The sequence below is a fragment of the Pyxicephalus adspersus genome, chromosome 5, assembly GCF_032062135.1.
Source record: "Pyxicephalus adspersus chromosome 5, UCB_Pads_2.0, whole genome shotgun sequence".
Lineage (NCBI taxonomy): Eukaryota > Metazoa > Chordata > Amphibia > Anura > Pyxicephalidae > Pyxicephalus > Pyxicephalus adspersus.
In genome coordinates, this window is record NC_092862.1 from 59,406,763 (window position 1) to 59,420,271 (window position 13,509).

Genomic DNA, 13,509 nt, shown 5'->3' on the forward strand with positions numbered 1-13,509 from the left:
CTATCTAGGAACACAGGACTCATGTGTTTTTGGATAGAGAAACTCTATCCAAGATCACATACAACTAGTAATGGGCTGCAAGAGCAATCAGGGGTACGGAGCTGACAGCTCCGCTCCCGATTGCTGTTGCCGCCCTGTAGTATGTGTTCCTGGATAGAGTTTCTCAGAGAAACTCTATCCAAGAACACATATTGCTAGTAAAGGGCTGCAAGAGCAATCAGGGGAGCGGAGCTGTCAGCTCTGCTCCCCTGATTGCTCTAGTAGTTCTTCACAGTCCCGAAAAATAACTCAAATTTTGCGACCATTGACTTTAATGGTGTTTGAATTCAGCATTCGATCACCCGAACAATATCCCCCTATTCGATCGAATAGCTGTTGAATTGAATAGTGAGATATTCGACCAACACTACTAGTAATAAACAATAATTATAGTCATAAACAAATTTTATAGTTTTGTTTAATAAAATACTTGTTGACTTCAATTTCAATGCTGCTGTTTAAAAGTTTATTTTTTAGTTGAAAATACATTCATCTCTTAAAGCATTCATGAAATGTTAGTAATTACATTTAGATCTAATTTCAATACTACAATAGGTTTACATATTTATTTTCCTAATAAAATATACATTGATAATAACTTTTGTTAAGTTTAGGCATTTGTATTAATTATTTACACTTCTATCCTACACTTACTTATATATATCTTGAGTGGTATTATTAACAGCTAACTGCATTTTTAGCTTTAAGGATGTGAAATACAAACTTTTAAAATACAAATAGGGAATATTTAATATTTTTGCTAAATTGTCACTGGTGGTGAATCAGTGACCGGTATTTAACACAGAGATCTACCTAAAGTTCAGATTTACCTCTTTATAATTGTGTCTGAATACTCCTAGGCAAGCATGACACCAGAATGATACAGAACAGCGACACCATGTGGTCACTGTGTTCATTGACAGTCCACAGTGAATCTGATTTATTTAGCCAACACATTTGTGTTATACAAGGGATGGGAATGTAGCAAAGGCCTAGATTCAATGAATGTAATTCCACATTCATGTGCAAATGTTTGTACCTTATCATTCACAAATTCTGCTTGTCTGTTATATTTTGTGTAATATTGTGTGTCACATAGAACAAGTGTGCAGATAAAGAATTCTGACTTTCACTAATTTTCTTACTCTGCATACTGGGTTCAGAGACTCAGAGACTGTTGAAGCAGTTTGTTTTAAAGTGTGCTTCACTGCATCAGTAATGGTCAAAATCTTCTCCATCAACATAGCAGTGATGGCAGAAGACAGTGACTTGTAAAGTGTAAGCTAATAAGTGAGATACTTGAGTCAATTGATATCAGAGAGAATTCCTGAAGCTGATGAATCGTAAGCAGATAAGGCTGATGGCAAATCAAAGAAAGCACCTCTATTTTTTCATTTTTTATGGTTAGTTCCTAAACCTGGAGATTTTTGTTTTATGCACAATAACTGGGAAAGGATGCGAGTGGAGTGCTAGGGCTTGTGGTTTGTGTTATGTCCTAGACTTCTGGATAGCAGGAAAACTCCCGATAATCCCATCCACAATGCCCTTTAGGTCCACAAGAAAGAATTACAAACAGCAAAAAATACCTTAACGATAATCATGAAGGTTAACAGGATTCGGGGCATCTTACTGAAATATTTTGAGCAGTGCTGAGCTATTGCATATTAGATCTAACATTTAGGGCTCTATTGATAAAACAGGGATTCTAACGTTCCTCAAACGTTCCCAGGTGGAAATCATTTACTGCTATTGAAACACATGGACCTAGAAAATTCCCACAAGAGAATGTTTGAGGGAATATTAATTCCCTGTTTTATGAATAGAGCCCTTAAACACTAATAATTAGAGTACTAATTTGTACTTATTCATTAGTTAGGTATGCACAACACTCAAGTTAACTGACACATGTTGAGGAGGCCGAATTTGGCCTGGGCACTTAGAATTCAAAGACCTCCGGACACATAAAAGTTAGAGACTACAGTGGTTTCTATGAATGATTGAAACATTTTGCCTCATAGAAAAGTAATCACTGACAACAATCATCTTCACAGCTATCTGTAAAGAGGGAATTCTTCCTACTTACCTCCAACCCATGAAGCATTATTCCCACTGACCACCAATATAGGGAGGATTCTTCTTATTGATCACCCATGTCTTGCACTGTTCAACCTAAAAACAGGATCACTGCTCTTGGAAGATGCTCATTCAACACTTTTTTTGCAAAAAAGAATCAAATCACAGATATTATACAAAATTATTTTATTTATTGTTATTGGATGTTTAACATACAAACATATAACAGTGTCATCCCTGATTAAGAGTCCTTTGGTTTAATCTTCTGGCCAAAATTGAATCACTGGAGAGAAACCAATTGTGTCTCCCTTTCTGTGACACATTTTCAGCCAAAAGATTATAAGCCTGCCCACCACGACAAGGTAGACTCTTTAGGGCAGGACCTACTCTAATCTACACTGCGCTACCCTACTTGATGCTAGTCATCGTTCCTCTAATGTTGGATGTGTGTTTGTATAAGACCTTGTCTAATAACTAAGTGTGTGTTTGTGCTCTTTTATCTGTGTTTGTGCGTGTAAATGTGTATATGTGAGTGTGTATGTATGCATATTTATACACAAGTGTGTATATGTGAGTGTGTATGTGTGTGCATTAGTGAGTAAACTGTTTAGAAGAAGTGGGGACATGTGTAACCCTGTAACCAGAAATGGTCCTGTGGAATGGGGCTTGCCAAATAGTAAAGAGGCAAAAACTGAGTAGCCCTCTTCCCTTAGACAAAAGCACACTAACTAACAAATACCTTTCCAAAGGTCCAGCGACATCCAAATCCCACACAGACGGATCCAGCGCTGGTCATCCCTGATGAAAAGAGCTTGGCCCAACTGTGGGAGGGCAGGTAGTCGCTCCTATAAATCTTTCCTATTCAGATGGTTTGCTAGTCCTGCAGAATAAAAGATACTACTTATTAGATTCAATGATAATTGACAATTGAAGTAAATGATATAACACATACCTGATTGGGATGAGGTCATCACTGGAAAAGGAACCAGACAACAGATCTCTCCATGCCTGTTGATTTGCCAACCAGATGATTGGCATTGGTACCAGATGAATTTGAGGCTTCTAATGTTCACCTGCAAAGAAAAATTCTGATGACATGAATCAACGAAATGCAGAGGGCATGGATGTGAGGAATGCTTCCAGTACTTCAGCCAAAATAGCAATTTGCCGTGCATATTCCATGTCAGCGTCCTGGGGAATACCTGACTCGATGGTATCAGAAACAGGTGTCCGGCAGAGGGGACAGGAACGACTTTCTCTCAGCCATGTGCTGATACATACCTGGTGGAATTGATGTGTACAGGGGAGATGTTCAGTTTGCTCTCCCTGTACAAACTCCATCAAGCAGATGGTGCAGCGTGGCTGATCCTCAGTCTGCTGGCCAAGGGCTGGGGGTGCCTGGTCTATCTGGGGTCCTTGATGGTATTCATCCTCGTGGCCCACTGGAGAACGGCTTTGAACCCATTGTGAGGTGTTGGTGTTCTGACGTCCTCTTCTTCTGGGTCTTTGTGGCAGCGGATATTGTGAAATTCTGCCTCCAAGTGTTAATCTTGATCGGGTCCTGTGGGCAACTGGAGAGGATTGGCCTTCCTCCTGTGATGTCATTTGACGGATGTTGGGCCGTGAATGGCCTCTCCGTGATGGCATCCCAATGGTATAAGATGCTCTTCTTAAAAGATTCTCCAAAAACACAGAAAATGGAAGTGAAAGCAGCAGAAAATCTTGGACAAAGCACTTTGGAGATGCTTCCAGAGTCGCTTCTGCTTAGCAACAGAGCAATAGCCAAAACACCTAAGGTTTTAACTGACATTTTTCAGCTGGGCAATACCATTGCTCAGTTATGTAGGGGAGTATCCATAGCAATGCTAGCTAGGGAGAGTATCCCCAGCTATCCGCAGCTAGGGAGAGTACCCCTAGCTAACTGACCAATGGTATTGGCCAGCTGAGAAATGAGTTTCTGTCCAAGGAGTTCAGCGTGTCTGCTCTATGTCTTACAATGCAGGGGCTGAAATATAGAGATTCTTAGGATGGTGTTAAAGCTTTGTGAATTAATTTCCAATGATTTTAAAAAGCTTGCTGATTTTTAGGTCTAGCAGAGGTTTTGGAGAAACAAACACTCCTAAAATGATGTGACTGCAGCCTCTGCATAGAATCTTATTTGGCTGAACTGAAAATAACATGCACTTTTTAATCTTAACCACCTAGCCGGTATGCCCGTACGAAGGTCGGGCAAAAAGAAATGGCTAGGATGGTTAACCCCGTAATTTTGTCACAGCCTTACCTCCATGGTCCCGTTGTGCACATCCAGCGGGACCATGGAGGTAAGGATTCCAGCGTCGTCTTCCTATTCCAGCGTCGTCCTCCGTCCAGCGTCGTCCGTCGATCTCCCTCTCCAGCGTCGGGTGCTAGCCGGACCGGTAAGATGCCGGCCGGTATCTTGTGTTCCGCTGCCCGGCATCTTGCGTTCCGCCGCCCGGCCGGCTGAACACATGATCCTGGCCGGCTGAACACAAGATACCGGCCGGCATCTTACCTGGTCCCGCTGATCGTCCACGTCCGTCTTCGTCCAGCGCCGGTTGATCTCTGAAACGAGAAGCCGTCCGGCGGAGAAAAAAAACCGGAAGACTCCTCCCTGCGTGCGTGATGACGTCGGCGCGTGTGCGGGAAATTCAAATAGAAACTCATTCATTCATTTTGTATTGGATTCAATACAATAATTTAAAACAATAATGAAATAATAGACAACAATGTAATCTAAAAATAAAATTAAAAATGTACGGTACTTTTATTTCATGTTGTGTGGTGTTTTTGTACTGTAAAAACCATTTAGAAGCAGATTACATTGTAATATGCCTTTAAATTTCCCTCCCTGACACACCCCCAAACATCACCAATCACATCACCGGAAGATGACTCATCCTCCGAGTGCTGTGAGGGGGGGGATTTCCCTGCCTCACACAGAGACACAGGCACATGCTGGAAGCTGCAGCTGCTAGTATCTCAGGAGAGATGCATAGCACAATGTAGGATTTCTGACAATGGGTGAGTATTTCCTTTCAGTTGTAATCCGATTGTCGTACAATGTATGACAATCGGATTGCAATATAACATTTGTTTACATTGTGTTTGTGTTGTGTACCATATATGTGATTTTACTATGTGTGCTGTGAGTGATTCAGGGAACACTCTCATCATGATTGGCTGACAAAGTTATGTTGGGAGAATGCTCCCAGCATGACTTTGTCAGCCAATCATGCTGAGAGTGGGAGGACGCCGGGAGCAAGATACAGGAGTCACTCCGGCCGCGCTGAACAGGAGACAGGAGAAAAGGCAGAGGGGGGGGCTATACAGGGGGGACGGGACAGCAGCTGGGGAGGATACATTCTGATACATTTGGACCATAAGAAGCAGGGACTTTTTCCCCCCACTTCTGGGGGGAAAAAAGTGCATCTTATGGTCCGAAAAATACGGTAGTTATTGTTAATAAACTGAGCAGGAATACAGTAAGGGTGCTTAGCCTTGTGTGGAATACCAATACTATTGTATTCCACTAGCCTCTTCTATTCAACACATATGGCAGGTACACACACCGTACACTCATATTTTAATTGATAAATTAGAATCTTAAAAGGTGTAAGAATAAAACTTTTTATAAATTATTTCTGTGTCAAATTTCACTAAATTTGTTGATAATATCAGTTTATTTTCTATTTATTTCCTATTATGACAGCTGTGCACTTTTGATTGTTTGTTATTAGATCGCAGGCTGAGCCATTGTTTTATTGGGAACTGAAAATTGAAGAGATTGGGGCACTTGTCAGCAAATTTCAGACAAATTGAAAGGAATCATTTATACATAGAACCATAGATTACTCTGCAACAAGCAGTCAATCAAACTTTTATTCTGTAAAATGATTGAGGCCTGGGGGGATGGTAAAGGTTTATACAGTTAGACACTTTTGGAACTAATAAATCAGGTTAATGACTAGTATTTATGATTGTAATAATGCTTCTTCACTACTTGTTACTGAAGGTATAGGAGGGGAAGTATAACAATAAATGTGCTTTGCTGATCCTCTCATCTTAATATAAGTTTCTCCAGAGGAGTAAGGGTCAGGTTTTTGGCTAGGCCACCTAGGACCTGGCCACCATCTCTAGAACAACACTTAGCCTTAATATACATCTGGAGGACTCCTGACCCGTCACAGCACAGAGCCACTCCTGATGAATCTCAGTAAATGTTGTGAATAGAAGGGTTTTATTGTGATTCATTAAAACAAAAATGCCTAGTGCCAGTGTCAGTGTAATACTAATTCTGACTTTGTGCACAAGTTTTTGGCGCTGTCAGTATGGTACAGATTACATTGCTGCAGACTTGTTTCCAATGTTGTCATTATGGTGCTGATTCTATCTTTCTGGATATTATTTTAATTGTGTCTGCTGTGTGCTGGTCTAGGACATTTTTATATTTCAGACATTTCTAGATGTTTTTGCACTGTTTTTTTTAGATACATGTTAACGGCTGTGTCAGTACAGTAATTTTTTTTGTAGATGTGTTTTTGCATGTGTTAGTGATTGTGTCAGTTCAGTACTTATGTCTCTGTAGTCACGTTACAAGATATGATTTTGCTGATTTGGTTTTGGTTCTGGGGAGCAATAGTGGAATTTTATCTTGCTCCACAATAGCACACACATTGCTCCACACTGAAGTAGCAACTGTGGGGAACAAGATCTGAGTAGGTCTGAAGGTAGAAGGTAGAAGGTCTGAGTAAACCAAGATTGAATTATTTGGCCTCAATTCTTAACAATATTTCTGGAGAAAACCAGATATTGCTCATTACCTGCCCAATACCATCCAAACAGTGAAGCATGGTGGTTACTGGATGTGGGGGTGTTTTCAGCAGCAGAGACTGGGAGACTGGTCAGGGTTGAGGGGAAGTAAAGATTTATCCTCAATGAAATCCTGGGCTAAAGGTTTACCTTTTAACATGATAATGACTCAAAACACACAATGAATACAACACAGGAGTGGCTAAGGAACAACCCTGTGAATGCCATAGCATGACCCAGCCAGAACCCTGACTTGAACTCTATTGAACATCTCTGAAGAGAGCTGAAATTGGCCACCGACTTTACCCATCCAATCTAAGTGTGTAAGGAATTGCACAATATCCCCCAATCCACATGTGCAAAGCCTATTACATCATACTGTAAATGACTCAAGTCCATAATGGCTGCCAAGGAAGCTTCAGCTAAGTATCAAATAATGGGTCTAAATATTTATGTGAATGTGATATTTTAATTTTCTATTTTCAATAAATTTACAAAGTTCTGTTTTCACTTTGTCATTATGGGGTACTAAGCATAGATAAATGAGAAAAAACATTTGTAGTATCAAGTTGCAACATAGCAAACATTGAAAAACTGAAGGGGTTTCTGACCCCACTGTATAAGTAAATGTGTCAAATGTATAATGCTAAAAATGTACAAGATAAAAATAAGGCCTGTTGCTGCAGTGTTTCCCACTTTTCTAGCTATGTTCAACCAGACATACCATCTTTCTTTCAGGCTGAATTAGGTTTAAAATCATTAAATCAATTAATTCCAGTGAGCTTAAGTTGTCAGGACATTTGGCGCCTGGGGGCAAAATAATGCATCCTGAGTGGAAATGTAAAAAATTGCTCCAGTCTAAAAGGGGCATGAAGACACAAAAGCTAAAATGGTTAAGCAAAGTGAAAATTCACAGATCATGTAAATATGTTTTACTCCTTTATGAATCCCCAAATGCATTCATAATTGATTGAATACAATTTTCATGATATAGGCATTTTAAATCTTGGATTTACCCCATTTTATACATTTATGTAAGGGTAAAAACCAATCAGACATACAAACAATTTAATCCAGTAGATATTTATAAAAATCAATATAAATTTTTAAATACAACATATGCACTAATTTGAATTGCATATGTTGCACTTGAAGATATGAATTTAGACCCATATACAAGTTACTATACTAGTATAATATACAAGTTACAGATAAATAACTAGAGGAATGAGGATCCAAACAGAATCCTGGGACTTAACTTGCATTCTTCTTTACTTCCAGTCCACTTCTAAAAGCTTCAACCTCAAGTGATCAAAGGAGGTGATTTTGCTTGATTTTGCAATTTTTTTGATTCTCCTGGGGCCATAGTAACAGTGTCATGAATGTAGTAGGGGGCATGTCATAATAGAGACATCAACAGAAAGAAAAGCGGGAGGAAAAAAAGATAAAAATAAAGAAGTTAAACTCTATAGAGATGTAGATGACATGAGAGTGTAATACAGTGTAAAGAAGTGTTGGAAATGTCTAGTTAACCAGAAGCTACTGAAGGGAGAAGATGGCAGGAAAGGTTTGGTTCTCCTTCCTGCAAAAAGGAATTCTTACCTGCCTGTATTTATTAGTTTAGTGGATTAGCAGTGCACAGCCCAAACTATACTATAGCATGTATATTATCTCTGTTTAGATAGATTTGTAGGTACATCCCTAGGGTATCTGGGGGTGCAAGAAAAATTGATGAAGCATTTTTATGTATTTTTTACCAAATAGCTTGCAAACAATTTTAACAAGTGTAGGTCCCTAGAATATCTGCATGGTTAAGTAAATGCATCAGTGGTTAAGTAAATCTCTGTGTAGACTGTGTGTAGTATAAATATCACCATCACTCTGTGCATTGATTTTCCAGTCCTCTGAGCACCAGCAAGCTGAGAAAGGGCTGTCACATAGCAATTTTAATGGATCTGTTAACATTTGCCACATTCACAGGTTTACTGCCACCACGTGCTTGGCCACTAGGTGGCAGAACAAGTCATTTTTTTATTAGGAACTGAATTGGGAAGTGCAGAAATTGGTAAAAAGTTTAGACGAGTTTACAGGAGAATCATTTATAAATAGAGCCATTAATGTAGATGTAGTAACAATTAGCAGGAATTTATCCTGGAGTCCTGAAAGCCATTTCTTTTGTTAAACGTTTATTGAGACAATCTGAGGTGTTACAGTAGAACAGAAATATGATATAGAACAAAACATCTAGACTAGAAGGAGATAACATATATATCTTTACAAGTGTTATGAAAATACAGTTATGGTTCAAATTATTTTTATTAAAGGATTTTACAGAACAGGTATACACTGAATAGAATAAAGGTTCATGCAAAAATGGCAATATTTGCAAATGGAATTATTAAAAGCCTCAGTGTGCATCATGGTAAAAGTGAAGAAGAACTCAATATAAGCAAAATATTACAAAAACATATATCTCAAGAATCATAAAACATTTACATATCTTCTCCTCGCCCTCCTGGTGAGAGTTCCTCTACACACACTCAATGCCTAAAGGCCGGATTTATTAAGTTTTTCTGGTTCCCGGACACCCATAGATTAAGCTCAAAGATACTCAGACTACCTAAAGTGCATGGGGAACGGCATTCTCCAAACCAGTACTTTATCATAGAGCGGTGCACCTAGCCAGGGCACTGGACTGGTGTACAAATAGACAGAGAAAGCTTTGGGTTATGCTGGAAAATGAAATTTCAGATGTTCCACTGGAGACAGTGGCCTGGGCTCCAGCACTGGCCAAGGCTAAATTGGCCAAACACCTGTTGATAGGCCCTACATTGGCAGCAATTACCAAATATGTCCACTTTCACTGAGTCCAGTCTTTTCCATCCCCGCTATCTCTGATTTTAGGTCACCCTGATTTCCCTACTGGGAACACAGATCCTGTATTCTGCATTTGGCATTCTAAAGATATCTACAGAGCAAAACATTTCCTAAGAAACAATGACTGGGAAGACAATGACTTCAACCTTGTTAAATTGCAAACTGAATGTGATATGCCAGAATTAAACATATGGTGTACTATCCAACTGCAGTATTTTACCAGATCCCTTTCTCCTCCCTCTCAATTTATTCATCTGCTTCCTCCTTTGGAGATACAATGTGTTTCTCAATCTGGTCTGGGGGGGACCTTGTCTTGTGCTTATCACATCCTTATCTCCATGTTCTCTGATGAAAAGCCACCCTTTGTGACAAAGTGGGAGGAGAAATTGGGTCGTACATTCACAGCTCAGCAAAGGGAGATGATGTTACACTTTGGCCACAAAGCCTCAGTCTGTAAAAAATACCAAGAAATTAATTATAAAGTGGTTACCAGATGGTACAGGACACCTATTCAGTTGGCGAAAATGTACACTCAGGTTGACCCCACCTGTTGGAGGTGTAAGAGGGCTCGTGGCACTCTACTACATTTATTTTGGGAAATGTTGTAACCTCCCATGTTCTCTATGATCAACCCCGGGGGGAAAGAAGGATTGTCAAATAAAGAGGTCAGGGAAGTGGGTAGGGAGGATGAACCAAACAGATGGTGTACCTTGGGAGTGTCAAACCTTCAACGCAGAAGAAGTGAGGGGGGAATCGTGAGGGTGGAGTTTTAGATGTGATGGGGAGGTCCAGGCCAAAGCTTTGAGGCATAATGGGGATAAGACTTGTTCCACCTGAATCAAAAGTTTGCTGTTTGGAGGTTCCTGTTCCTCAAGTATTCGTAGGAGGATAGCGGCTGTGTGAGATAATTCCAAATGGGGTAGTCCCACACCCCCTAGTTGTTTACTTCTAAATAGTGAGATGTGTTTGAGTCCAGGTTTGCGGCCACCCCAGATAAAACTAATAGAAAGCGAACAGAGAGCATTAAAGAAGGCCTTAGGAGGAGCGATGGGTACTGTTTGGAAAACATACAGGAGTTTAGGAAGGGAGTCCATTTTCAGGACATTCTTAAGACCAAACCAGGAGATAGTGAAATTTTTCCACTGGTCAAGGTCTTTAGTAATACTCTTAAGTAATGGGGTTTAATTAAGTGCATACAATCTGGAGAGATCTGCAGGGATCGCCACTCCCAAATATGTAATGTGGGAGGGGCACCAAATAAAGGGAGGGGGCAGACACTACTATTTTTTTTAACAGCCTAATATTCCCTTTTCCTTAATTTCATGCATGGTGAGGAAAAATCTGCTAATAAAGGAGTCAGTCTGCTAACTTTAATGTGTACGGGAACAAGCTTTGCGCTCTGCAGGTCATGCTACTGGCCCATAAGTTAGTGTTAAAGCAGACCTAAACAAAACACTACCAAATACTATCTGACATGAAAAATGACATGCAATGTCTCTTTTGTCAAATATCTAACTCTCAAATATCCCTGGCTCCTAGTGGATTTTTGTTCTGCTCTAAATGAAATGAGGCATGCGCCTCTGTAAATTAGAGCTTGGCTCTGTACGGCATTGTTGGACACACAGGAAGCCAGTGGGGATAATGTAACTCCGGAACATGCACAGTTACATCAACCAGCGGGAGATCATCATCTCCAAGTAGACCACAGAGCTGACAATGAAGATGGCGGTGCCCATCCCTGCAGAGATAACATGGTGCAGGGTGACAGTACTAGGTACAAGAATGCTGTACATAATTGCCGATTAGGGCAGAAGCTCACCACCAAGTTCAGGTCCAGGTTACTTCCAGGTAATCTTTACTCATGGATGAAACAAGATGCTGCAATGTGTCTGTATTCCCTATCACTAATCTGAGCAACAAAACAACTCGGAAGAATTGAGCTGTCCTAGGATTTGCTGTACACAGAAAGGGAGCAGCTTTTTCCCCCTCCAAATAAAACTGACTTTATAGAACATATAAATCACATAGCAGGTGCTCATAGCAGCACAGTGGAATGTAAGAATAACAAAATGTTTTATTCTTTATCCCAGCTTTTCATTTTATGAACTGTTTAGTTTATGCCTAGAATAATGCTTGCTTTTACTTCAGGTATGGCAAAAATTATCAGTCACAGTAAACAACACTGAATCATCCTTTAGTAAATATACTCCTATAAAATCATATATTTGCATAGTGGAAAGTTAACATGATATTTTTAAAACAATAAAGTCATAGAAGACCTAATATACACCATCCATTAAGACCCTTTTAATGGGATTTGTACGTCTAAATAAATCCTTGAACATGGCTGTTAAGGTGCCTTACTTTGTATGATTGCTCCTAGCAACCTTCACCTCAACTTTCTGTTATTTGTTTATTATTACAGTGTTGAGTATCACCTTACTGAGCAACCATCTTTTCCAGAATTAGCTGTAGAGTTGCTTCTGTGTATATGTGGTTGCTCCTGGCAGTCTTCTACTCAAGTACCTGTTTGTCTTGAGTTTATCTGTGTTTGTCATTGTTTCTGTCTGTTTATATTGTGTCGTCAGTAAAACCCTCAGTCTTGGAGTGTCAGGCACATCTTCACTTTCAGGAGCTCTGGTGAAGACAAGGCAATCTCAGATTGTGATCCGTGACTGTTCATTTGGTTTGATCCCTTGCTCCTGGTTGAATAGTTCACACACTTCCTCACCCCCCACCCCAACTCTATCATCTAACCTTGGGCACACATTGGATTACATTGTCTACATAAATTACATAAGTTTTTTCCCTAAATCTGCACTAGGAGTCCCAAATTTGGCTCCCTAGCACCCTGTCTGTTGATAATCCAGGCAGGGTTCATTGTAGTCATAGAGGCAGTCATGCCCCTATTCCAAGACTTCTCATAACATGTAATTTTTTGCAAAACGGGTCTTTGTTTGAATGCCCCACCTATTGGGTTTTATAAGCATCAAGCAGCCTCAGCCTTAATTAGTCCACACCAACTCATGGACAGTAGCAGTTCAGCACCAGACTGGTGGTTCTTGGCAGTATGTAAAGTGCTACAGTTATGTCAGAGTGATTTCACTTGGTGATCTTGTCATCTGTTACAGTACAGTCCATGCGACTCCCACAGAGCATTACCAGGAGTCATTTCTTGTACTGTGTACTTCAGTCATTTCTGTGGTGTTTTATGTTCTGACCAGAACTTCTAGCCTCAAGTAGACTGGGCTTAGATACAAAAAAATATTACAACTGAGGAGTTGAAATTCTCATTTGGTAAAAAAAAAAGTATGTATTCCTTGCTAGAAATAATACATTAATTGACCTTAAGTCTAGGCAAAATGTTACATCTGACTGAGAAGGAACACTGTGAGCATTCCATGGCATTAGAAATTGCTGTCTGATGTTTTTATCCAATGTTGATACCGTGTTTCCCCGATGATAAGGCAGGGCCATCAAATAAGACAGCCCCCCCTTTTTAGGTAAAAATGAAAAAAAGGCCCCCCCCCCGCAAATAAGCCACCCACCGATTACTTACCAGAATCGCGTGGTGCGGTGGGTGACTCCGTGTGTGGTTCCTCCGTGCGTCCTCTTCATGAAGAGGAAGTGACCGGACTGAAGTGCGCGCACGTGACTCCGCCCACGCAAACACAGGCAGCTTCCCTCATC

At 40.2% G+C, this 13,509-nt stretch overlaps 1 protein-coding gene across 1 annotated transcript in view; it reads left to right on the forward strand.

Moving 5' to 3' along the window:
• Positions 1 to 5,571: 5,571 nt before the first annotated feature.
• The window catches only part of TPMT (thiopurine S-methyltransferase), a 121,082-nt gene continuing 113,144 nt past the window's right edge, over positions 5,572 to 13,509 (forward strand). The window contains exon 1 of the mRNA XM_072411638.1: positions 5,572 to 5,582. The gene's annotated coding sequence lies outside the window, so the exon portion shown is untranslated. The remainder of the gene's footprint in view (positions 5,583 to 13,509) is intronic.